Source organism: Dendrobates tinctorius, unplaced genomic scaffold, assembly GCF_039654945.1.
Source record: "Dendrobates tinctorius isolate UK_male_01 unplaced genomic scaffold, ASM3965494v1 ptg000062l, whole genome shotgun sequence".
In the NCBI taxonomy this organism is placed as follows: domain Eukaryota; kingdom Metazoa; phylum Chordata; class Amphibia; order Anura; family Dendrobatidae; genus Dendrobates; species Dendrobates tinctorius.
In genome coordinates this window covers 11,394,442-11,419,540 of record NW_027361730.1, presented here as the reverse complement: position 1 = coordinate 11,419,540, position 25,099 = coordinate 11,394,442, and the positions used below count along the sequence as shown (strand labels likewise).

Sequence of the window (25,099 nt, the reverse complement as noted above, 5' to 3'; positions counted from 1 at the left end):
AGATAGATAGATATGATATAGATACATATATCTATAACTATAGATATATATAGCTGGCTATTAAAATAGGGGGGTCCCTATAAATTATAGTTAGAAAGGTTATGCAGACAGCTCCTGTATGATATTCATAGCCTAGAGAGGGTCCATGGATATAGGCTACAAATACCATCTTGCAGCCAACCTAGAAATGGCGCATCTGTAAGATGCGCCAATTCCGGCGCTTAGCCTCTCCCCACTGCTGTGTAGCGGTGGCATATGGGGTAATAAGGGGTTGATGTCCCCTTTGTAAGGTGACATTAAGCCCGGTTAATAATGGAGAGGCGTCAATAAGACTTATCTATTATTAATCTTAAAGGTTTAAAAAAATACAGCCAGAAAAAAGTATTTTAATGAAATAAAACTACACAGTTTTCCATATTTTTATTGCACGTCTAAATCCAAGCAAGGCCTCGATCACCTGAAGAAAAAAAATAAACCAACACAAATACTCCCTGTCCAACGTAGTCATTAATCATGAGTGTCCAACAACGAGTCCAGCTCTGCTACATCTGGATGCATGACATCCAGATATAGCAGAGCATGTAGATAACCACCGGAGATCTCCGGCGGTCACCTACACTGTAGTTCTCACGGTCAGTTGACCGTGACAACCAGCCTAGCGACTGGCGATAACCCCCAGTCACATGCACGGCAGTTCTCGCAATAAGCTATCGCGAGAACTTCAGTAGACGCGGACTTCTGGCGGCGGGACAGGTAAGAACTTTATGTAAATTAGTAGACATGCGTATTAAGGCTACTTTCAGACTAGCGTTCGGTGGTGCAGCACTAAGCTCTGCCCCTGGCCACGCCTCCTCCGGTCAGCTCCTCTGATCGCATGACGCTGCATGCGATCAGTGTACCCTATATTTAGCGTTGGGTACGCTGGTCTGATTTTGCCGGTGCGTGCTCCCTTTTGGTGCTGCACCGAGCGCACAAAGTGCACTGTGTTGCAGAGGAGGAGCTGACCGGAGGAGGCACGGCCAGGGGCGGAGCTTAGCGGCGGCCGTGCTCTGTGCCCAGTAACGCTAGTGTGAAACTAGCCTAAGCTGCGTTTGCACAGTTATTACACATGTGACCAATTAGATGCGGTTTTAACGCATCTAATGATAGTCTATGGGAAATTTACAGTGCGACGACCGTTGCCACATTGTAAACAGACATGCTGCGTTCTTGAAAGACGTGCCGCATGTCCATTTACGCAGGTCTGCCGCCTGCGTCTTTTAACGCATAGTGGAGACGGGATTTCATGAAATCCCCTCTACTATGCTGTAACATCTGGACGCTGCGAGTTTGACGCTGCGGCTGTACACAGCATAAAACCCGCAGCGTCTCCTGACCATGGAAACATACCCTTAGGGTGTATATAATTAATATATGTGTCAGTAGATGCAGTCACCCCAGCTCCTCACAGGCTGTCTTCCCCAGCACACTGGTCAGTGAGGAGCGTTATACATGGTATATATATTCTGTGTCAGCCCATGCAGTGCCTGGCTCCTCACAGGCTGTCTTCCCCAGCACACTGGTCAGTGAGGAGCATTATACAGGATATATATATTCTGTGTCAGCCCATGCAGTGCCTGGCTCCTCACAGGCTGTCTTCCCCAGCACACTGGTCAGTGAGGAGCATTATACAGGGTATATATATTCTGTGTCAGCCCAGGCAGTGCCTGGCTCCTCACAGGCTGTCTTCCCCCGCACACTGGTCAGTGAGGAGCATTATACAGGGTATATATATTCTGTGTCAGCAGATGCAGTGCCTGGCTCCTCACAGGCTGTCTTCCCCAGAACACTGGTCAGTGAGGAGCATTATACAGGGTATATATATTCTGTGTCAGCCCATGCAGTGCATGGCTCCTCACAGGCTGTCTTCCCCAGCACACTGGTCAGTGAGGAGCATTATACAGGGTATATATATTCTGTGACAGCCCATGCAGTGCCTGGCTCCTCACAGGCTGTCTTCCCCAGCACACTGGTCAGTGAGGAGCATTATACAGGGTATATATATTCTGTGTGTCAGCAGATGCAGTGCCTGGCTCCTCACAGGCTGTCTTCCCCAGCACACTGGTCAGTGAGGAGCATTATACAGGGTATATATATTCTGTGTCAGCCCATGCAGTGCCTGGCTCCTCACAGGCTGTCTTCCCCAGCACACTGGTCAGTGAGGAGCATTATACAGGGTATATATATTCTGTGTCAGCAGATGCAGTGCCTGGCTCCTCACAGGCTGTCTTCCCCAGCACACTGGTCAGTGAGGAGCATTATACAGGGTATATATATTCTGTGTGTCAGCAGATGCAGTGCCCGGCTCCTCGCAGTAAGGCCAGCTTTCCCAGCACATCTGGTAGTGAGGAGCAGTATACAGGGTGTACATATTCTGTGTGTCAGCACATGCAGTGCCCAGCTCCTCACAGTGAGGCCGGCTTCCCCAGCACACCAGTCAGTGAGGAGCAGTATATAGGGTGTATATATTCTGTGTCAGCAGATGCAGTGCCCGTATCCTCACAGTAAGGCCGGCTTCCCCAGCACACCGGTCATTGAGTAGCAGTATACACGGTGTATATACAGGGAGGGTCATTGTTATGGATGCACCTAAATAAAATCGGAATTGTTGGTGATATCAACTTCCTGTTTGTGGCACATTAGTATATGAGAGGGCGAAACTTCAAGATAGGTGGTGAACGTGGCAGCCATTTTGAAGTCGGCCATTTTGGATCCAACTTTATTTTTTCCAATGGGAAGAGGGTCATGTGACACATCAAACGTTCTCTTTATGATATTGAAACATTAGGTGACTAGTTGTTTCTCAGTCAGTGGACATGCAGGCAGTGGCGGATTATAATGAGGTCAATTTGGGCAGTTGCCCCGGGCCCAGTGGGGTTAAGGGGCCCACAGCCCAGGCCAGTAAATTGCCCCATTATAATCCGCCACCGCGCAGGGCCGGATTATAGGCAGGGCAGGCGGGGCTTCAGCCCCGGGGCCCCCACCACATTCCTGCTGGCTGCTGCAATGTCACTCCATCTTCTCCCCACCTAAAAGTGAGTGACCGTGGGGGCGGCATTATGTGCTCTGCTACCAGCAGCATCTACAAGTAGCGTGAACGCTGATGCTGCTGGTAGCGTGCAAAGGCTTGTGATGAGATCACAGGAGGGAAGGTGTCAGGGCCCCCGATCATGTGACCCCTGTCTCCTCCCCTCCTGTGACCTCATCACAGGTCCTGTGCGCACAGCACAGAGCACTGAGAGCAGCCATGTATGTGGAGTGCGGCTCTGCGGGTGGAGGTCGGTGCTGGAGGCTCCATTATTCTCTATGTGGAGTGCAGCTCTGCGGGTGGAGGTCGGTGCTGGAGGCTCCATTATTCTCTATGTGGAGTGCGGCTCTGCGGGTGGAGGTCAGTGCTGGAGGCTCCATTATTCTCTATGTGGAGTGCAGCTCTGCGGGTGGAGGTCGGTGCTGGAGGCTCCATTATTCTCTATGTGGAGTGCGGCTCTGCGGGTGGAGGTCGGTGCTGGAGGCTCCATTATTCTCTATGTGGAGTGCGGCTCTGCGGGTGGAGGTCGGTGCTGGAGGCTCCATTATTCTCTATGTGGAGTGCAGCTCTGCGGGTGGAGGTCGGTGCTGGAGGCCCCATTATTCTCTATGTGGAGTGTGGCTCTGCGGGTGGAGGTCGGTGCTGGAGGCTCCATTATTCTCTATGTGGAGTGCGGCTCTGCGGGTGGAGGTCGGTGCTGGAGGCTCCATTATTCTCTATGTGGAGTGCAGCTCTGCGGGTGGAGGTCGGTGCTGGAGGCCCCATTATTCTCTATGTGGAGTGTGGCTCTGCGGGTGGAGGTCGGTGCTGGAGGCCCCATTATTCTCTATGTGGAGTGCGGCTCTGCGGGTGGAGGTCGGTGCTGGAGGCTCCATTATTCTCTATGTGGAGTGTGGCTCTGCGGGTGGAGGTCGGTGCTGGAGGCTCCATTATTTTGTATGTGGAGTGTGGCTCTGCGGGTGGAGGTCGGTGCTGGAGGCTCCATTATTCTCTATGTGGAGTGCGGCTCTGCGGGTGGAGGTCGGTGCTGGAGGCTCCATTATTCTCTATGTGGAGTGCGGCTCTGCGGGTGGAGGTCGGTGCTGGAGGCTCCATTATTCTCTATGTGGAGTGTGGCTCTGCGGGTGGAGGTCGGTGCTGGAGGCTCCATTATTCTCTATGTGGAGTGCGGCTCTGCGGGTGGAGGTCGGTGCTGGAGGCTCCATTATTCTCTATGTGGAGTGTGGCTCTGCGGGTGGAGGTCGGTGCTGGAGGCTCCATTATTTTGTATGTGGAGTGTGGCTCTGCGGGTGGAGGTCGGTGCTGGAGGCTCCATTATTCTCTATGTGGAGTGTGGCTCTGCGGGTGGAGGTCGGTGCTGGAGGCTCCATTATTCTCTATGTGGAGTGCGGCTCTGCGGGTGGAGGTCGGTGCAGGAGGCTCCATTATTCTCTATGTGGAGTGCGGCTCTGCGGGTGGAGGTTGGTGCCGGAGGCTCCATTATTCTCTATGTGGAGTGTGGCTCTGCTGGTGGAGGTCGTTGCTGGAGGCTCCATTATTCTCTATGTGGAGTGCGGCTCTGCGGGTGGAGGTCGGTGCCGGAGGCTCCATTTTTCTCTATGTGGAGTGCGGCTCTGCTGGTGGAGGTCGGTGCTGGAGGCTCCATTATTCTCTATGTGGAGTGCGGCTCTGCGGGTGGAGGTCGGTGCCGGAGGCTCCATTTTTCTCTATGTGGAGTGTGGCTCTGCGGGTGGAGGTCGGTGCTGGAGGCTCCATTATTCTCTATGTGGAGTGTGGCTCTGCGGGTGGAGGTCGGTGCTGGAGGCCCCATTATTCTCTATGTGGAGTGGGGCTCTGCGGGTGGAGGTCGGTGCTGGAGGCTCCATTATTCTCTATGTGGAGTGCGGCTCTGCAGGTGGAGGTCGGTGCTGGAGGCTCCATTATTCTCTATGTGGAGTGGGGCTCTGCAGGTGGAGGTCGGTGCTGGAGGCTCCATTATTCTCTATGTGGAGTGCGGCTCTGCGGGTGGAGGTCGGTGCTGGAGGCCCCATTATTCTCTATGTAGAGTGTGGCTCTGCGGGTGGAGGTCGGTGCTGGAGGCCCCATTATTCTCTATGTGGAGTGGGGCTCTGCGGGTGGAGGTCGGTGCTGGAGGCTCCATTATTCTCTATGTAGAGTGTGGCTCTGCGGGTGGAGGTCGGTGCTGGAGGCCCCATTATTCTCTATGTAGAGTGTGGCTCTACGATTCGTGACCCCCGTCATGTGACGAGGGGGGCCCACAGAGTCTGAACTGTCCCGGGCCCTGGCTACCCTTAATCCACCCCTGCATGCAGGTCTTATATCCATCCAAAGTTTCCTCATACGCTTCATATATCCTCTCTCATTTGGTCAGTGGACATGCATGTCTTATGTCCATCCAGAGTTTCCTCATACGCTTCATATAGCCTCTCTCATTTGGTCTGCTGTTATAGTAGCATTTCATCAGATCCAGGTTCTCTTGCCTTGTCCATGAATGGTTTGTTCCAGTAGCACATTTATCATCAGATTGTCCTGGTTCCTTGACATCTAAGGGTGGTTTCAAATTAGCGTTTCAGGGCGCAGCGACGGCCTGCGCACGGCCGCCGCTAAGCCCTTCCCCCTGCCGCGCCTCCTCCGGTAGCTCCGCCTACGGGCGCACGACGCTGCATGCGTCCTGCATCCCCTATCTTTATAACTGGTCGCAGGCTGTGCGCAGTATACGTTTGGCGGTGCACGCGTCCTTTTGATGGTGCACCGAGCGCAACCAAATTGCACCAGGTTGCATTTGGCGCTGGTTGGCGCACCGTCAAAAGGACGCATGCGCTGCCAAATGCATACTGCGCACGGCCTGTGTCCCCAGTGATAAAGATAGCAGCGTCATGCGCCCGTAGGCGGAGCTACCGGAGGAGGCGCGGCAGGGGGCGGGGCTTAGCGGCGTCCTGAAACGCTAATGTGAAACCACCCTAACGCGGACCTTGCTAATCCGGGCGATGTCCGAGCCGGCATGACTCTTTGTTTGTGACACCCTCATGTTTATTGAGGTAGGCATTATAGTGTTAGTAGTTTTGCCCAAGGACCACTACTAGTATATTATGTATGAACCCCACAGACTCCCAGGTTGGCGGTTATGCACTTTTAACAGCTATAACAGCCACATAAGGTAGTATTATAGTGTCAGGAGCCTTAGAATATAATTTAGGAGCCTTAGTACAGTTGTGGCCAAAAGTATTGACACCCCTGCAATTCTGTCAGATAATACTCAGTTTGTTCCTGAAAATGATTGCAAACACAAATTCTTTGGTATTATTATCTTCATTTAATTTGTCTTAAATGAAAAAACACAAAAGAGAATGAAGCAAAAAGCAAAACATTGATCATTTCACACAAAACTCCCAAAATGAGCCAGACAAAAGTATTGGCACCCTCAGCCTAATACTTGGTTGCACAACATTTAGCCAAAATAACTGCGACCAACCACTTCCGGTAACCATCAATGAGTTTCTTACAATGCTCTGCTGGAATTTTAGACCATTCTTCTTTGGCAAACTGCTCCAGGTCCCTGATATTTGACGGGTGCCTTCTCCAAACTGCCATTTTTAGATCTCTCCACAGGTGTTCTATGAGATTCAGGTCTGGACTCATTGCTGGCCACCTTAGAAGTCTCCAGTGCTTTCTCTCAAACCATTTTCTAGTGCTTTTTGAAGTGTGTTTTGGGTCATTGTCCTGCCGGAAGACCCATGACCTCTGAGGGAGACCCAGCTTTCTCACACTGGGCCCTACATTATGCTGCAAAATTTGTTGGTAGTCTTCAGACTTCATAATGCCATGCACACGGTCAAGCAGTCCAGTGCCAGAGGCAGCAAAGCAACCCCAAACATCAGGGAACCTCCGCCATGTTTGACTGTAGGGACCGTGTTCTTTTCTTTGAATGCCTCTTTTTTCTCCTGTAAACTCTATGTTGATGACTTTGCCCAAAAAGCTCTACTTTTGTCTCATCTGACCAGAGAACATTCTTCCAAAACGTTTTAGGCTTTTTCAGGTAAGTTTTGGCAAACTCCAGCCTGGCTTTTTTATGTCTCGGGGTAAGAAATGGGGTCTTCCTGGGTCTTCTACCATACAGTCCCTTTTCATTCAGACGCCGACGGAAAGTAAAGGTTGACACTGTTGTACCCTCGGACTGCAGGGCAGCTTGAACTTGTTTGGATGTTAGTCGAGGTTCTTTATTCAACATCCGCACAATCTTGCGTTGAAATCTCTTTTCAATTTTTCTTTTCCATCCACATCTAGGGAGGTTAGCCACAGTGCCATGGGCTTTAAACTTCTTGATGACACTGCGCACGGTAGACACAGGAACATTCAGGTCTTTGGAGATGGACTTGTAGCCTTGAGATTGCTCATGTTTCCTCACAATTTGGTTTCTCAAGTCCTCAGACAGTTCTTTGGTCTTCTTTCTTTTCTCCATGCTCAATGTGGTACACACAAGGACACAGGACAGAGGTTGAGTCAACTTTAATCCATGTCAACTGGCTGCAAGTGTGATTTAGTTATTGCCAACAACTGTTAGGTGCCACAGGTAAGTTACAGGTGCGGCTAATTACACAAATTAGAGAAGCATCACATGATTTTTCGAACAGTGCCGATACTTTTGTCCACCCCCTTTTTTATGTTTGGTGTGGAATTATATCCAATTTGGCTTTAGGACAATTCTTTTTGTGTTTTTTTCATTTAAGACAAATTAAATGAAGATAATAATACCAAAGAAATTGTGTTTGCAATCATTTTCAGGAAGAAACTAAGTATTATCTGACAGAATTGCAGGGGTGTCAATACTTTTGGCCACAACTGTATATAATTTATTTTCACAGGTTAGAGCCGGGATTTGAACCCCTCTATTAAATATATATATATATATACATACTAGCTGAAGAGCCCGGAGCTGCCCGGGCATAGTAACTAACTGTGGTCAGTTATAGCAAATTATAATTATCCTCCATCCCATAGTCCAATGCCCATATACCCATCATACATATCCTCCATCCCATAGTCGAGTGCCCATATACCCATCACACATCCTCCATCCCATAGTCCCGTGCCCATATACCCATCATACATATCCACGATCCCATAGGTCCGTGCCCATATACCCATCATACATATCCTCCATCCCATAGTCGAGTGCCCATATACCCATCATACATATTCGCCATCCCATAGTCGAGTGCCCATATACCCATCACACATCTTCCATCCCATAGTCCCATGCCCATATACCCATCATACATATTCGCCATCCCATAGTCGAGTGCCCATATACCCATCACACATCCTTCATCTCATAGTCCCGTGCCCATATACCCATCATACATATCCGCCATCCCATAGTCCCATGCCTATATACCCGTCATACATCCCCCATCCCATAGTCAACCATTATGACATCATAATGAGCGGCGGGGCTTGCAACCTATGATGACATCAGCGTCACCATGGCAACCATTATGACATAATGAGGGGCGGGGCTTGATACACACACACTTTTTCCCCATTATGTGATAGGGGCAAAATTGTTTGGTGAATTGGAACGCGCGGGGTTAAAATTTAGCCTCACAACGTAGCCTAGGACACTCGGGGTCCAGACGTGTGACTGTGCCAAATTTTGTGGCTGCAGCTGCGACGGTGCGGATGCCAATCCCGGACATACACACATACATACAGTGGGGAAAAAAAGTATTTAGTCAGTCAGCAATAGTGCAAGTTCCACCACTTAAAAAGATGAGAGGCGTCTGTAATTTACATCATAGGTAGACCTCAACAATGGGAGACAAACTGAGAAAAAAAAATCCAGAAAATCACATTGTCTGTTTTTTTTTTCATTTTATTTGCATATTATGGTGGAAAATAAGTATTTGGTCAGAAACAAGCAATCAAGATTTCTGGCTCTCACAGACCTGTAACTTTTTCTTTAAGAGTCTCCTCTTTCCTCCACTCATTACCTGTAGTAATGGCACCTGTTTAAACTTGTTATCAGTATAAAAAGACACCTGTGCACACCCTCAAACAGTCTGACTCCAAACTCCACTATGGTGAAGACCAAAGAGCTGTCAAAGGACACCAGAAACAAAATTGTAGCCCTGCACCAGGCTGGGAAGACTGAATCTGCAATAGCCAACCAGCTTGGAGTGAAGAAATCAACTGTGGGAGCAATAATTAGAAAATGGAAGACATACAAGACCACTGATAATCTCCCTCGATCTGGTGCTCCACGCAAAATCCCACCCCGTGGGGTCAGAATGATCACAAGAACGGTGAGCAAAAATCCCAGAACCACGCGGGGGGGACCTAGTGAATGAACTGCAGAGAGCTGGGACCAATGTAACAAGGCCTACCATAAGTAACACACTACGCCACCATGGACTCAGATCCTGCAGTGCCAGACGTGTCCCACTGCTTAAGCCTGTACATGTCCGGGCCCGTCTGAAGTTTGCTAGAGAGCATTTGGATGATCCAGAGGAGTTTTGGGAGAATGTCCTATGGTCTGATGAAACCAAACTGGAACTGTTTGGTAGAAACACAACTTGTCGTGTTTGGAGGAAAAAGAATACTGAGTTGCATCCATCAAACACCATACCTACTGTAAAGCATGGTGGTGGAAACATCATGCTTTGGGGCTGTTTCTCTGCAAAGGGGCCAGGACGACTGATCCGGGTACATGAAAGAATGAATGGGGCCATGTATCGTGAGATTTTGAGTGCAAACCTCCTTCCATCAGCAAGGGCATTGAAGATGAAACGTGGCTGGGTCTTTCAACATGACAATGATCCAAAGCACACCGCCAGGGCAACGAAGGAGTGGCTTCGTAAGAAGCATTTCAAGGTCCTGGAGTGGCCTAGCCAGTCTCCAGATCTCAACCCTATAGAAAAAATTTGGAGGGAGTTGAAAGTCCGTGTTGCCAAGCGAAAAGCCAAAAACATCACTGCTCTAGAGGAGATCTGCATGGAGGAATGGGCCAACATACCAACAACAGTGTGTGGCAACCTTGTGAAGACTTACAGAAAACGTTTGACCTCTGTCATTGCCAACAAAGGATATATCACAAAGTATTGAGATGAAATTTTGTTTCTGACAAAATACTTATTTTCCACCATAATATGCAAATAAAATGAAAAAAAACAGACAATGTGATTTTCTGTATTTTGTTTTCTCAGTTTGTCTCCCATAGTTGAGGTCTACCTATGATGTAAATTACAGACGCCTCTCATCTTTTCAAGTGGTGGAACTTGCACTATTGCTGACTGACTAAATACTTTTTTTCCCCACTGTACATACACACTTGAGCTTTATATATTTTATATATATATATATATATATATATATATATATACTGCTCAAAAAAATAAAGGGAATACTAAAATACCACATCCTAGATAGCACTGAATGAAATATTCCAGTTGCAAATCTTTATTCATTACATAGTGGAATGTGTTGAGACCATATAAACTTAAAAATGATTAATGTAAATCAAAATTAATATCCCATGGGGTCTGGATTTGAAATTATACTCAAAATCAAAGTGAAAAATCAAATTACAGGCTGATCCAACTTTTAGTGTTCTCTTTATTTTTTTGAGCAGTGTATATATATATATATATCCTGTAGACTGTGAGCCCTCGCGGGCAGGGTCCCCTCTCCTTATGTACTTGTGTGTCCCTTGTCTTACACATGTTTATTATACTTGTCTATATTTCCCCTTTTCGCATGTAAAGCACCATGGAATAAATGGCGCTATATAAATGCATAATAATAATTATATATATATATAAGCATAGATACATAGAAGAAAAACCGGCAATTGATGTGCCATGTACTGTAAAATCACTGCAGGAGCCAACAGGCTAGAAGAGATGGATTACATACAGTAAATCCATATAGAATAGGTAGATATATAGATGTTACCCCCTTACCAGGCTAATACCCATGGAGCTTCCCAAGCTATTAACATCAGCTCACAGCTGTATACGTAGCCTTTACTGGCTATTAAAATGGGGAACCCCCAAAAAAATGATGTAGGGTCCCCCTATATTTAGTAACCAGCAAAGGCTATGCAGACAGCTGCGGGCTGATATTAATAGCCTAGGAAGGGGCCATGGATACTGCCCCCCCAGCTAAAAACATCAGCTCTCAGCTGCCCCAGAAAATGCACATCTATTAGATGCGCCAATTCTGGCACTTAGCCTCACTCTTCCCACTTGCCCTGTAGCGGTGGCAAGTGGCGTGATAGTTGGGGCGGGAGGTTGATTTCACCTTTGTATTGTCAGGTGACATCAAGCCACAAGTTTAGTAATGGAAAGGCGTCAATTAGACGCCCCTTTTACTAACCCCGTAGTCACATTGTAAGAAAACACTGACACCCGGAATTAAGTCCTTTAATTATAATAATAATAATAATCTTTATATAGCGCCAACATATTCCGCAGCGCTTTACAGTTTAACAGTTTCAAAACACAAGTCATAAGTAACAACGTTAACAATACAATAGTTGAAGCGAAATGAGACGACCCTGCTCGTGAGAGCTTACAATCTACAATGAGGTGGGGGAGATACAGAGTACAGGGGTGAATTTACAATGGTGTATTTACAATGAAGGTCCAGCCATCTTGAGGGAGTGAAGGATGGATGGAGATAGTGAATGGGCTACACAAGCACACTTACACAGAGAATTACTTTGATCAGTGAACGTGATAGGCCGCTCTGAACAAGTGTGTTTTGAGGGAGCGCCTAAAACTATGCAAATTGTGGATAGTCCTGATTTCTTGGGGTAGAGCATTCCAGAGGATAGGAGCAGCACGGGAGAAGTCTTGGAGTCGGGAGTGGGAGGTACGGATTAGTGCAGAGGTTAGTCGAAAGTCGTTTGCAGAGCGCAGCGATCGGCTAGGCCGATAGACAGAAATGAGAGAAGAGATGTAAGGGGGTGCCGCACTGTGGAGAGCTTTGTGGGTGAGAACAAGTACTTTGAATTGGATCCTATAATGAATGGGCAGCCAATGTATGGACTGGCGAAGAGCGGACGCGTCCGAGTACCGATTAGCCAGATGGACGATCCTGGCCGCTGCATTAAGTATGGACTGAAGGGGGGATAGTCGAGTGACGGGGAGGCCAATTAATAGAGCATTGCAGTAATCCAGGCGGGAGTGGATCAATGCAACAGTGAGGGTTTTTGTTGTTTCCATAGTGAGAAAAGGGCGGATTCTAGAGATGTTCTTTAGGTGTAAGCGGCAGGAGCGGGCAAGGGATTGTATATGGGATGTGAAGGAGAGATTGGTGTCAAACAAAACACCCAGACAGCGTGCCTGCTGCCGGGGTGTTATTGTGGTACCATTTAATTGAAAAGAATGACAGACTCCTTTAATAGTCTTAATTAAACCATACTTACAACCTTGCCTAATTCTACCGAAGCCATTGTTCACCTGTAATAAACCAAAAATAATAAAACAACAATATCCCTCGCCTCTGCGTCGTTCTGTCCCATGCCGTAATCCAGCAATTCAGAAATCTCATGCACACAGCTTGTTTGTTTTGTCATCAGGAGTTTGTGCTTTGCGTGATTTTTTGCACGATGAAGCATGCCACTTCTTTCAGCGTTTTTCACCCACTGAAATGAATGGGTGGTGGAAAAAACTTACTAAAATCGCAGGTATCAGGTTTTGCTGTGTTTTTTGTGCCAAAACCTGATTCTATAGAATAGGACTTTTTTTTTACAACACTGAACTTTATTAGCATGCACAGGAAACAAATCTAGCATGCCAAAAATGCAACAAAAAACAAGGAAAACATCCTTTTTTTTTCTCTGCAGCTTCTTTCCTGCCAAGAGATCAGGTTTTCTGCAGGAAAAAAAGCTGAAAAACCACCTAGTGTGAACTTATCCTAAGGGTGTGTGCACACGCTGCGGATTCTGCTGCGGATCCGCAGCGGTTTTGGCCCTGCGAGTCCGCAGCAGTTTTTGCTGCGGTGTACAGTACCTTTATATTCTATGGAAAACAAAAACCGCAGTGCACACAGTGCGGATTTTTCTGCGCAGATTTGCTGCGGTTTCAAAACCACAGCATGTCACTTCTTTGTGCGGAATCTGCAGTAGTTTCACACCTGCTCCATTGTAGAAGTGTCAAACCGCAGGCTAATCTTTTGACCTGCGGATTTACCTGCGGATTTTGCAAAATCCGGGCGGAAAAATCTGCAGCAGAATCTGCAGCGTGTGCACACACCCTAAAGCAGTTTCTTTATCATCAGAGGCAGGATTACAATGACTGGTAACCCCGCGATGCACAGCTGATAACACAGGATCCACCAATCACATGGCTGACCCTGCTCCCCCTCCTTTCCTTCAAAGCGACCTTTACACAGGCTCATTCGATGCTTCTATACAAAAGATAGGGCCACAGAAAGCCCATTGCTGCTAATGTACATGTGAATTTCCTAATACAAGAAGCCCCAGAGGTCAGTCTGAAAATTGTAAGATTTCCCATAATAAGAAAGATTGTGATATAGAAAGACAAATGATCAAAAACTTAAATGTATACATTTTACACAACCCGATTTAAACTAGAAGTCATTTTCTGATGTAACAATTGATTCATAATTGTCTCACGTGCTTTCTAATGAGTAACATTGTGTGGCACATAAATAATACTTGCAGATATATTTTATGATTTCAATAGAGAAAAAATGCAATCATTGTATAAAAGCATGAACAGAATTTGCTAGCATGTGAGTATCAGCAAGGACATAAACATGACTCCCCAAAGGCAACCTCTCTAGTGAATTAGCAAAGACCAGATAGCAGGCATTGCCTGCCTCCTCCAGCCGTTATGTAACGGATTATCCGCCACATTTCACATCCTGTACAGTAAACCTCAGGAGCTCTTAACCCACATACCCTGCACCAGGGAAACCATAGAAGCCAATTTCTATCAGTTTAGAAAATGCATTCAGTTACTTTGTGTTACCACTTCCTTACATTAAGACAATGTACAGAATAAGACCCAGCAATCATCTTAACGCATAAGGGGTAATTTACAAAACCTGACAACGCGTTTATTATCTTAGTTGTAATAATCTGTTTTGTATTTCTTTACCACTAGTAGGATTTTGATGATTCGGACCCCCAGATAACACTGTGTTACAAAGGTTTTGTCCCTCGGACAATTTTGAGTGTTCCTGATAGATTTTTTTTTTTCATGCTGATTTCAGAAATGACTTCAGATATTTCCTATCAACGTAAGGTTTTTGAGAAATGATACGAAACATTATAATATTCTGTTATAATTCTAAAAACTCATATATGAACTTTTTCAGAAACATATTCTGAATTTTCCACTGAAATAACATAAATCATTGATCTACACATATGCAAGCACTTATTATGCGAATTCCACGCAAGCGCAGTGAATCATTCGGCTGACCATTTACGGCGCATACCACATCTCCTGCACAGGGGAAGAATTAAAAGACAATACTGACAAACTTAGAGAATGGCTGAATGGATCATGACCTTCAATGCCGTTCGTTGTCCCAATGATATGGAGATAACAGAGAGATCATGTAACAGATTGCTACTTCTGCCTTACAAATGTAACAGGATATTCAGCAAAGAACAAGAAATCAATAGAATATCCTAATCTTCCTTCAGCCATAAGACCAGTGCCACACGATGAAAGTCTTCGTGTTCCAAAGCCGCCCAAAGTATGGACAATGGAGGACGACAAAGATGAACTAACAATGTCAGTGGAAAAGTAAACTGCTGCAGACCCAGACTTTGAGCCTTCTACATCTAATCCACATCTGTTCAGTCAAGCTGATCTGAGTGACTTGGTCAGAGATTTTAAATTGTCAAAGAGGCAGGCAGAATTATTGGGATCAAGGCTACAAGAATGGAATCTCTTATTACCAGGACCAAGAGTTTCTGTTTTTCGCAGTCGTCAAGAACACCTTAATCAATTCTACAACCATGTTGACAGTTTAACTTTTTGCAACAACGTCTTGGGGTTGTTTGGTGCTCTTGGATGCGAACATGACCTGAAGGAATGGCGACTGTTCATTGACTCGTCAGTTTTAAGTATGAAGGCTGTTTTACTACAAAACGGAAATATCTATCCTTCTATACCTATTGGACATGCCGTACACATGAAAGAAACGTATGAGAATATGGAGTTACTGTTGACCCACATTAATTATAGAAATTATAACTGGAACAAATGTAGAACATATGTGGTGATCTAAAAGTTGCTGCACTTCTTCTTGGATATACCAAGTATTGCTGTTTTATTTGTGAATGGGACAGTCGTGCACAAGAAATACACTATTTCAGAAAGGACTGGCCACTCCGCGAAAACCTGATTGCTGGACAGAAGAATGTTAAATATAATACTCTCTTTGCATATTAAACTTGGGCTTATGAAGAATTTTGTCAAAGCAATGAACAAAGAATCAGAAGCCTTTTCTTACTTGCGACAGAAATTTCCAAGAATAAGTGATGCAAAGATTAAAGAAGGTATCTTATTTGCCCACAGATCAGAGATATAATGAATGTAGCTTTCATGGTCTTTTGCAAGATGCTGAACAAGTGGCATGATAAGTTGAGGATCCAAGAAAAGCACTTCTGAGCATCCGCGCTGCTTTAGTGATAAGAATTCTTCAGAAATCCATATAAATCTTTCAAGTTCTTTATTATATGTACTACAGAAACTACGCGTTTCGAGGTGACAAACCGCACCTCTTCTTCAGGTTACAGTACAGAGTTATCACTAAAGCAGTGCGGATGCTCAGAAGTGCTTTTCTTGGATCCTCAACTTATGATACCTAGTGGACGCTGTCCACCTGCACGAGCTCTGCAGCAGCTATATGACTGCAACAAACGTTGAGAGTGGTTGTGTCTGAACACAACCCATAAAGGGTGAGTACTCCAGAGTACTTTTATATTTTAATTGATTTATACCAGGTGAAGCCCTATGTCTGCGCCCCCGCCCTTGTTTTCTCTTGAACAAGTGGCATGGAAAGCCTTTAACCCCTTCACCCCCAAGGGTGGTTTGCACGTTCATGACCGGGCCAATTTTTACAATTCTGACCACTGTACCTTTATGAGGTCATAACTCTCGAACGCTTCCATGGATCCCGGTGATTCTGACATTGTTTTCTCGTGACATATTGTACTTCATGTTAGTGGTAAAATTTCATTCAAATAACTTGCGTTTATTTGTGAGAAAAACGGAAATTTGGCGAAAATTTTGAAAATTTCGCAATTTTCCAACTTTGAATTTTTATGCCCTTAAATCACAGAGATAAGGCACACAAAAAACTTGATAACTAACATTTCCCACATGTTTACTTTACATCAGCACAATTTTGGAACCAAAATTTTTTTTTGTTAGGAAGTTATAAGGGTTAAAAGTTGACCAGCGATTTCTCATTTTTACAACACCATTTTATTTTTAGGACCACATCACATTTGAAGCCACTTTGAGGGGTCTATATGATAGAAAATACACAAAAGTGACACCATTCTAAAAACTGCACCCCTTAAGGTGCTCAAAACCACATTCAAGAAGTTTATTAACCCTTTAGGTGCGTCACAGGAATTTTTTTGAATATTTAAAAAAAAATGAACATCTAACTTTTTTTCATAAAAAAAATACTTCAGGTTCAATTTTTTTTATTTTACCAAGGGTAACAGGAGAAATTGAACTGCAAAAGTTATTGTGCAATTTGTCCTGAGTACGCAGATACCTGATATGTGGGGGGGAACGACTGTTTCGGCGCATGGCAGAGCTCAGAATGGAAGGAGCGCCGTTTGACTTTTTCAATGCAAAATTGGCTGGAATTCAGATTGGACACCATGTCACGTTTGGAGAGTCCCTGATGTACCTAAACAGTGGAAACCCCCTACAAGTGACCCCATTTTGGAAACTAGACCCCCCAAGGAACTTATCTAGATATGTGGTGAGAACTTTGAACCCACAAGGGCTTTACAGAAGTTTATAACGTACAGCGGTACAATTAAAAAATCATATTTTTTCCACAAAAATGATCTTTTCACCCCAATTTTTATTTTCCCAAGGGTAACAGGACCCTAAAAGTTATTGTGCAATTTGTCCTGAGTACGCTGATACCCCACATGTGGGGGTAAACCACTATTTGGGCGCATGGCAGAGCTCGGAAGGGAAGCAGCGCCATTTGACGTTTTTGGCTGGAATTGAGATCGGACACCATGTCGCGTTTGGAAAACCCCTGATGTACCAAAACAGTGGAAACCCCCCACAAATGACACCATTTTGGAAACTAGACCCCCTAAGGAACTTATCTAGATGTGTGGTGAGAACTTTGAACCCCCATGGGCTTCACAGAAGTTTATAACATAAAGCCATACAATTAAAAAATCATATTTTTTAAACAAAAATGATCTTTTCACCCTCAATTCTTATTTTTCCAAGGGTAACAGGACCCTAAAAGTTATTGTGCAATTTGTCCTGAGTACGCTGATACCCCACATGTGGGGGTAAACCACTATTTGGGCGCATGGCAGAGCTCGGAAGGGAAGCAGCGCCATTTGACGTTTTTGGCTGGAATTGAGATCGGACACCATGTCGCGTTTGGAAAACCCCTGATGTACCAAAACAGTGGAAACCCCCCACAAATGACACCATTTTGGAAACTAGACACCCTAAGGAACTTATCTAGATGTGTGGTGAGAACTTTGAACCCCCATGGGCTTCACAGAAGTTTATAACATAAAGCCATACAATTAAAAAATCATATTTTTTCCACAAAAATGATCTTTTCACCCTCAATTCTTATTTTTCCAAGGGTAACAGGACCCTAAAAGTTATTGTGCAATTTGTCCTGAGTACGCTGATACCCCACATGTGGGGGTAAACCACTATTTGGGGGCATGGCAGAGCTCGGAAGGGAAGCAGCGCCATTTGACGTTTTTGGCTGGAATTGAGATCGGACACCATGTCGCGTTTGGAAAACTCCTGATGTACCAAAACAGTGGAACCCCCCACAAATGACACCATTTTGGAAACTAGACCCCCCATGGAACTTATCTAGATGTGTGGTGAGCACTTTGACCCCCCCAGTGCTTCACAGAAGTTTACAACGCCCAGGCGTGAAAATAAAAAATTCGTATTTTTTCCACAAACATGATCTTTTAGTCACCATTTTTTTATTTTCCCAAGGGTACCAGGAGAAATTGGACCCCAAAAGTTGTTGTCCAATTTGTCCTGAGTATGCTGATACCCCATATGTGGGAGAAAACTACTGTATGGGCACACGTCGGGGCTCGGAAGGGAAGTAGTGACGTTTTGGAATGCAGACTTTGATGGAATGGTCTGCGGGTGTGATATTGCCTTTGGAGAGCCCCTAATGTACCTAAACAGTGGAAACCCCCCACAAATGACACCATTTTGTAAACTAGACCCCCCAAGGAACTTATCTAGATGTGTGGTGAGCACTTTGACCCCCCCAGTGCTTCACAGAAGTTTACAACGCCCGGGCGTGAAAATAAAAAATTCGTATTTTTTCCACAAACATGATCTTTTAGTCACCATTTTTTTATTTTCCCAAGGGTACCAGGAGAAATTGGACCCCAAAAGTTGTTTTCCAATTTGTCCTGAGTACGCTGCTACCCCATATGTGGGAGAAAACTACTGTATGGGCACACGTCAGGGCTCGGAAGGGAAGTAGTGACGTTTTGGAATGCAGACTTTGATGGAATGGTCTGCGGGTGTCATGTTGCCTTTGGAGAGCCCCTAATGTACCTAAACAGTGGAAACCCCCCACAAATGACACCATTTTGTAAACTAGACCCCCCAAGGAACTTATCTAGATGTGTGGTGAGCACTTTGACCCCCCCAGTGCTTCACAGAAGTTTACAACGCCCGGGCGTGAAAATAAAAAATTCGTATTTTTTCCACAAACATGATCTTTTAGTCACCATTTTTTTTATTTTCCCAAAGGTACCAGGAGAAATTGGACCCCAAAAGTTGTTTTCCAATTTGTCCTGAGTACGCTGCTACCCCATATGTGGGAGAAAACTACTGTATGGGCACACGTCAGGGCTCGGAAGGGAAGTAGTGACGTTTTGGAATGCAGACTTTGATGGAATGGTCTGCGGGTGTCATGTTGCCTTTGGAGAGCCCCTAATGTACCTAAACAGTGGAAACCCCCCACAAATGACACCATTTTGTAAACTAGACCCCCCAAGGAACTTATCTAGATGTGTGGTGAGCACTTTGACCCCCCCAGTGCTTCACAGAAGTTTACAACGCCCGGGCGTGAAAATAAAAAATTCGTATTTTTTCCACAAACATGATCTTTTAGTCACCATTTTTTTTATTTTCCCAAGGGTACCAGGAGAAATTGGACCCCAAAAGTTGTTTTCCAATTTGTCCTGAGTACGCTGCTACCCCATATGTGGGAGAAAACTACTGTATGGGCACACGTCAGGGCTCGGAAGGGAAGTAGTGACGTTTTGGAATGCAGACTTTGATGGAATGGTCTGCGGGTGTCATGTTGCCTTTGGAGAGCCCCTAATGTACCTAAACAGTGGAAACCCCCCACAAATGACACCATTTTGTAAACTAGACCCCCCAAGGAACTTATCTAGATGTGTGGTGAGCACTTTGACCCCCCCAGTGCTTCACAGAAGTTTACAACGCCCGGGCGTGAAAATAAAAAATTCGTATTTTTTCCACAAACATGATCTTTTAGTCACCATTTTTTTTATTTTCCCAAGGGTACCAGGAGAAATTGGACCCCAAAAGTTGTTGTCCAATTTGTCCTGAGTACGCTGACACCCCATATGTGGGAGAAAACTACTGTATGGACACACGTCGGGGCTCGGAAGGGAAGCAGTGACGTTTTGGAACGCAGACTTTGATGGAATGGTCTGCGGTTGTCATGTGCGTTTGGAGAGCCCCTGATGTACCTAAACTATTGAAACTCCCCACAAGTGACCCCATTTTGGACACTAGACCCCCCACGGAACTTATCTAGATGTGTGGTGAGCACTTTGAACCCCCAAGTGCTTCACAGAAGTTTATAACACTCGGACGTGAAAATAAAAAAATCATTTTTTTTCCACAAAAATGATATTTTTGCCCCCAATTTTTTATTTTCCTAAGGGTAACAGGAGAAATTGGACCCCAAAAATTGTTTTGCAATTTGTCCTGAGTAGGCTGATACCCTACATGAGGGGGTAAAACACTGTTTGGGCGCATAGCAGAGCTTGGAAGGGAAGGAGCACCATTTGACTTTTTCAACTCAGAATTGGCTGGAATTGAGATCAGACGCCATGTTGCATTTGGAGAGCCCCTGATGTGCCCAAACAGTGGAAACCCCCAATTCTAACTCCAACCCGAACCCCAACACGCCCCTAACCCTAGCCCTAACCCTAGCCCTAACCCTAGCCCTAGCCCTAACCCTAGCCCTAGCCCTAGCCCTAACCCTAACCCTAGCCCTAACCCTAACCCTAGCCCTAACCCTACCCCAACACACCCCTAGCCCTAACCCTAGCCCTAACCCTAATGGAAAAATGGAAATAAATACATTTTTTTTATTTTATTATTTTTCCCTAACTAAAGGGGTGATAACGGGGGGTTTGATTTACTATTTATGGCGGTTTTTATGTTTGGCGGCTGTCGCACGCTAAAAGACGCTTTTTATTGTAAAAATAGTTTTTGCATCACCACATATTGAGAGCTATAATTTTTCCGTATTTTGACCCACCGAGTCATGTGAGGTCTTATTTTTTGCGGGACGAGTTGACGTTTTTATTGGTACCATTTTCGGGCACGTGAAATTTTTTGATCGCTTTTTATTCCGATTTTTGGGACGCAGAATGAACAAAAACCAGCGTTTCATGAATTTCTTTTGGGGGGGGTGCGTTTACACCGTTCCGCGTGCGGTAAAATTGATAAAGCGCTTTTATTCTTCGGGTCAGTACGGTTACAGCGATACCTCATTTAGGTCATTTTTTTATGTTTTTGTCGGTTTTATGCAATGAAAACTATTTTATATAAAAAATAATTATTTTTGCATCGCTTTATTCTGCGAGTTATAACTTTTTTATTTTTTTGCTGATGATGCTGTGTGGCGGCTTGTTTTTTGCGGGACAAGATGACGTTTTCAGCGGTACCATGGATATTTATATGCGTCTTTTTGATCGCGCGTTATTGCACTTTTTGTTTGGCGGTATGATAATAAATCATTATTTTTTGCTTCGTTTTTTATTTTTATTTTTTAAGGGGTTCGCTAAAGGGGTTAACTAATGGGACAGTTTTATAGGGCAGGTCGTTACGGACGCGGCGATACCTAATATGTGTACATTTATTGTTTTTTTTTTTTATTATTTTAAAAAAATGAATTTATTGGGGAATATTTTTTTTTTTTTTTACTAATTTATTTGGCGATTTTTTTTAATTTATTTTTACACTTTTTTTTAAATTTTTTTTTACTTTATTACATAGTCCCAGGTGGGACATCACTGTCCTGTGACAGATCGCTGATCTGTCACATCACAGATCACTGTGACAGATCAGCAATCTGTCACAGGCAGTGCACAAGGCTTCCTCATGCCTGCGCTTTGCAGGCACTGAGGAAGCCAGCTTCCCCAGGCCCCCGAAGGCCCCCGTCGCCATCTTGGATTCGGGGGCCTGGAGGATAGGAGTCCCCCGCAGCAGCGCTGCACATTGCGCTGCCGTGGGGGGCTCAGGGAAGCACGGAGGGAGCCCCCTCCCTGCCGATGCTTCCCTTTAACTCCCGGTACACCGCGATCGCGTTTGATCGCGGTGTGCAAGGGGTTAATGTGTCGGGGGCGGTCCGTGACCGCCCCTGACACATAGTGCCGGGTGTCAGCTGTGATAATCAGCTGACACCCGGCCGCGATCAGCGGCGCTCACCACGTGGGCGCCGCTGATCGCGGTAGACGTACTATCCCGTCCCCGGTCATACGGGCCCGGGTACCGTGGACGGGATAGTACGTCTCATGTCAGGAAGGGGTTAAAGATGTGACCTTCAACTTCCTTGGCAACAGCAGGGCACCGAACTTTGAACAACACGTGGACAACATGCTCACAGCATATCATTTGATGAAATTCAATATGTCACTAAAAATAAATTTTCTACATTCTCACTTGGACTTTTTTCCACCCAATTTTGGTGCCGTTAGCAATGAACACGGTGAAAGATTTCACCAAGACATTGCGCTGATGGAGAAAAGGTACCAGGGAAAGTGGAGTACGTCAATGCTGGCTGACTATTGCTAGAATCTTATTTGAGAAGCATCTGATACAGATTATAAACTAAAGTCGTCCGCAAAACACTTTAGAACAATTGCTTTTGCTACTGACATTGATGCTCATGTATGTAGTGTCTCGGACATCATAATGTAGACTATGAACTGTTGTTTCTTAAAAACCTTACGTGATACTGACTTTTGGAGCACATACGTGTTCAGTATATCAAAATCTATAAGATACAATAACATTTTCTCAGGGGACAAGAATTTCCCTGAAATTTGTTGCGCAGTGTAATATGATATTCATCCTTGTAATGGAAAATGCCCTTAATGAGTTATAGCCAAACAGGCCAGAATAGCACTTATGTGGGACAGTCGCAGTGTCGCTGCTGCACGTACAAATGCCTCTTCAGTTATTACTCTGGCATCTCAAAAAAATGTGTTCTGAATTCCTAAAGAAATGATTGGAGAGAAATGCAGCTACCTGTTTTCCGATAGGAGTGACAATGGGACCCTATTTTTGAAAGAGATGAAGGTCTGAGTGGTGGGAACTACATATATCACATTTATGTAACATCCTATGGATATATCGTGAACGTTCACCATAGGAATACCTTATTAACTGAGAACAAATAATCTATAGGAAATGATACTTGGGGTAAAGTAGGAAGTTAACCCTTTCACGACATCCGCTGTACATGTATGGCACTGCAGGAGGTGCGTTCCCACAAACCACCATACATGTACAGTGTGACAATCGCGCGGGCTCTTTCTGAAAGCAAGAGCGGAAGTCAGCACTATATGAGAGCTGATACTATACGGCGACTTCCACAATCAGTGCCTGCCCTGATCACAGGTATTTAACCGCTATGATGCTGCTGTCAATAGTGACATTGATCCGCCTAGCTGAGTGAGGGAGCTCCCTCTGCACCAATAGGCACAATGCAATTGTGATTGCGTTGTGCCGATGGTCTCCATGGTAACGTGGGCAAAAAAAATGGCCGCGGGTTCACCCAGGGACGGTGGCCTATAAACTCTTGCTCAGAGCAGAAACTGTCCTCTTCCCTGTGTGGGATTGCCTGATCAAAAGCATTGCAGTGTATTAGATCAGGACAGGGATATTTAATGTCCCATCCTGGGATAAGGTAGAAAAAAAATAAAGAACAAAAGAAAAATATTAGTCCAATAAATATTTCTGTAAAAACAAAAATACACAAAAATAGTACACATCTGGTATCACCGCGTTTGGAATGACCTAATAAAAAAAAACAATGCTTTTTCATCAGAACACCAAACACACAGTGGAATAAATAAAACGCAATTAAAAAGTCGAATGTAAATAAAAATGGTATAGCTGAAAACATCTTGTCCTGCAAAAAAAAGCTGGCATACAGCTCAATCAGTGGAAAAATAAAAAAGCTACAACTGACAGAATAAAGTGATGCAAAAACAATTGTTTTTTTTCTATGAAATAGTTTTTGTTTAAAGCACCAAAACATAAAAAAATTATATAAATGAGGTATCGCTGTCAGTACCTGCCCGAAGAATAAACCTGTCTTATCACGTTTACCACACGGTGAACTGCATAAAAAGAAAAAAAATTGTTGTTTTTTGTTCATTCCAATGGTACCAATAAAAACGTCAAGTAGGCAAACATAAAAAAAACTACCATATATACGCCCCCCTCGGTTTATACACAAGTCAATTGGAGGCAGAAGCAGGCGGCTGTGGCTGTAACAGTGCCCGCTGCTAAAGAGAAATGAATATTCATTTCTCTTAGAGCAGCCATGCATACCAGGATGGGGGAGCCATGCATACTGGGACAGGGATGGGGGAGCCATGCATACCAGGACAGGGATGAGGGAGACAATGCATACCCGGCTTATACTCGAGTCAATAAGCTTACCCAGTTTTCCGTGGCAGAATTAGGTGCCTCGGCTTATACTCGGGACAGCTAATACTTGAGTATATACAATATTTAAAATTGGTATCACTGTAATCGCACCCGAAGAATAAAGTCACCTTAACACTTATACCACATGAGAAACATCATTAAAAAAAACAAAAAAAAAACAATTCTTGACCTACTGTTGATTTGTGATTTGTTCATTCTGTCTCCCAAAGATCGCAGTAAGGATCGGCTCACATTTATCCTGAGTGCTTATACCGGGGTTTCTGTGTAAATCTCTAAAATACGGGATTCAGATGGCATGCAATTTTGTTCTAACACTGTCCCATCCCAGAGTGAAAGTGCAGCATGCTGCTTTTTTTTCTCATACTGTATACAGCTGAGAAATTATGCAGATCTGCACTGCCTCATTAAATAACAATGGTCCAAATACAATCCAATTGTTTTTCACTCGTCTGATTTATACGCAAGTGTGAGGGAACCCTTAGATGGAATCCCAGTTGTAAGTGCTCAACATAAAGCACAGAATAAATGTGATCCAAAATGTTTCCAATAAAAGCTTCATCTAAATCCACAAAAAGCAAGCCATCACTCAGGTCTGCCATCTGTCAATGGAAATATAGCAGCTTCCTTGTTACTGTTAGCACAAAGACTCGAACAATGTTATGCTCCTCACCCTCTAAAAGAACTTTAGTGAATTCTGCGCTCCCAAATCCAAAAGCCCCGAACCCTTGTGTGCCCCAGTGTGCCTAATCAGCTGTTAGCATCCACATTTGGAATTTCTGTAGCGATGAGAGCCTGCTTAATTTACAGGATCCATGTTTCCAGAAGCATGAGC

General features: G+C 44.8%; 1 long non-coding RNA gene across 1 annotated transcript in view; it reads left to right on the top strand.

Annotated features, from left to right (window-relative positions):
* The first annotated feature begins 3,743 nt into the window (after window positions 1-3,743).
* LOC141092911 (uncharacterized) overlaps window positions 3,744-25,099 on the top strand; it is a 55,568-nt gene continuing 34,212 nt past the window's right edge. Inside the window, exon 1 of the long non-coding RNA XR_012232953.1 lies at window positions 3,744-3,867. This is a non-coding gene — a long non-coding RNA (uncharacterized lncRNA). The remainder of the gene's footprint in view (window positions 3,868-25,099) is intronic.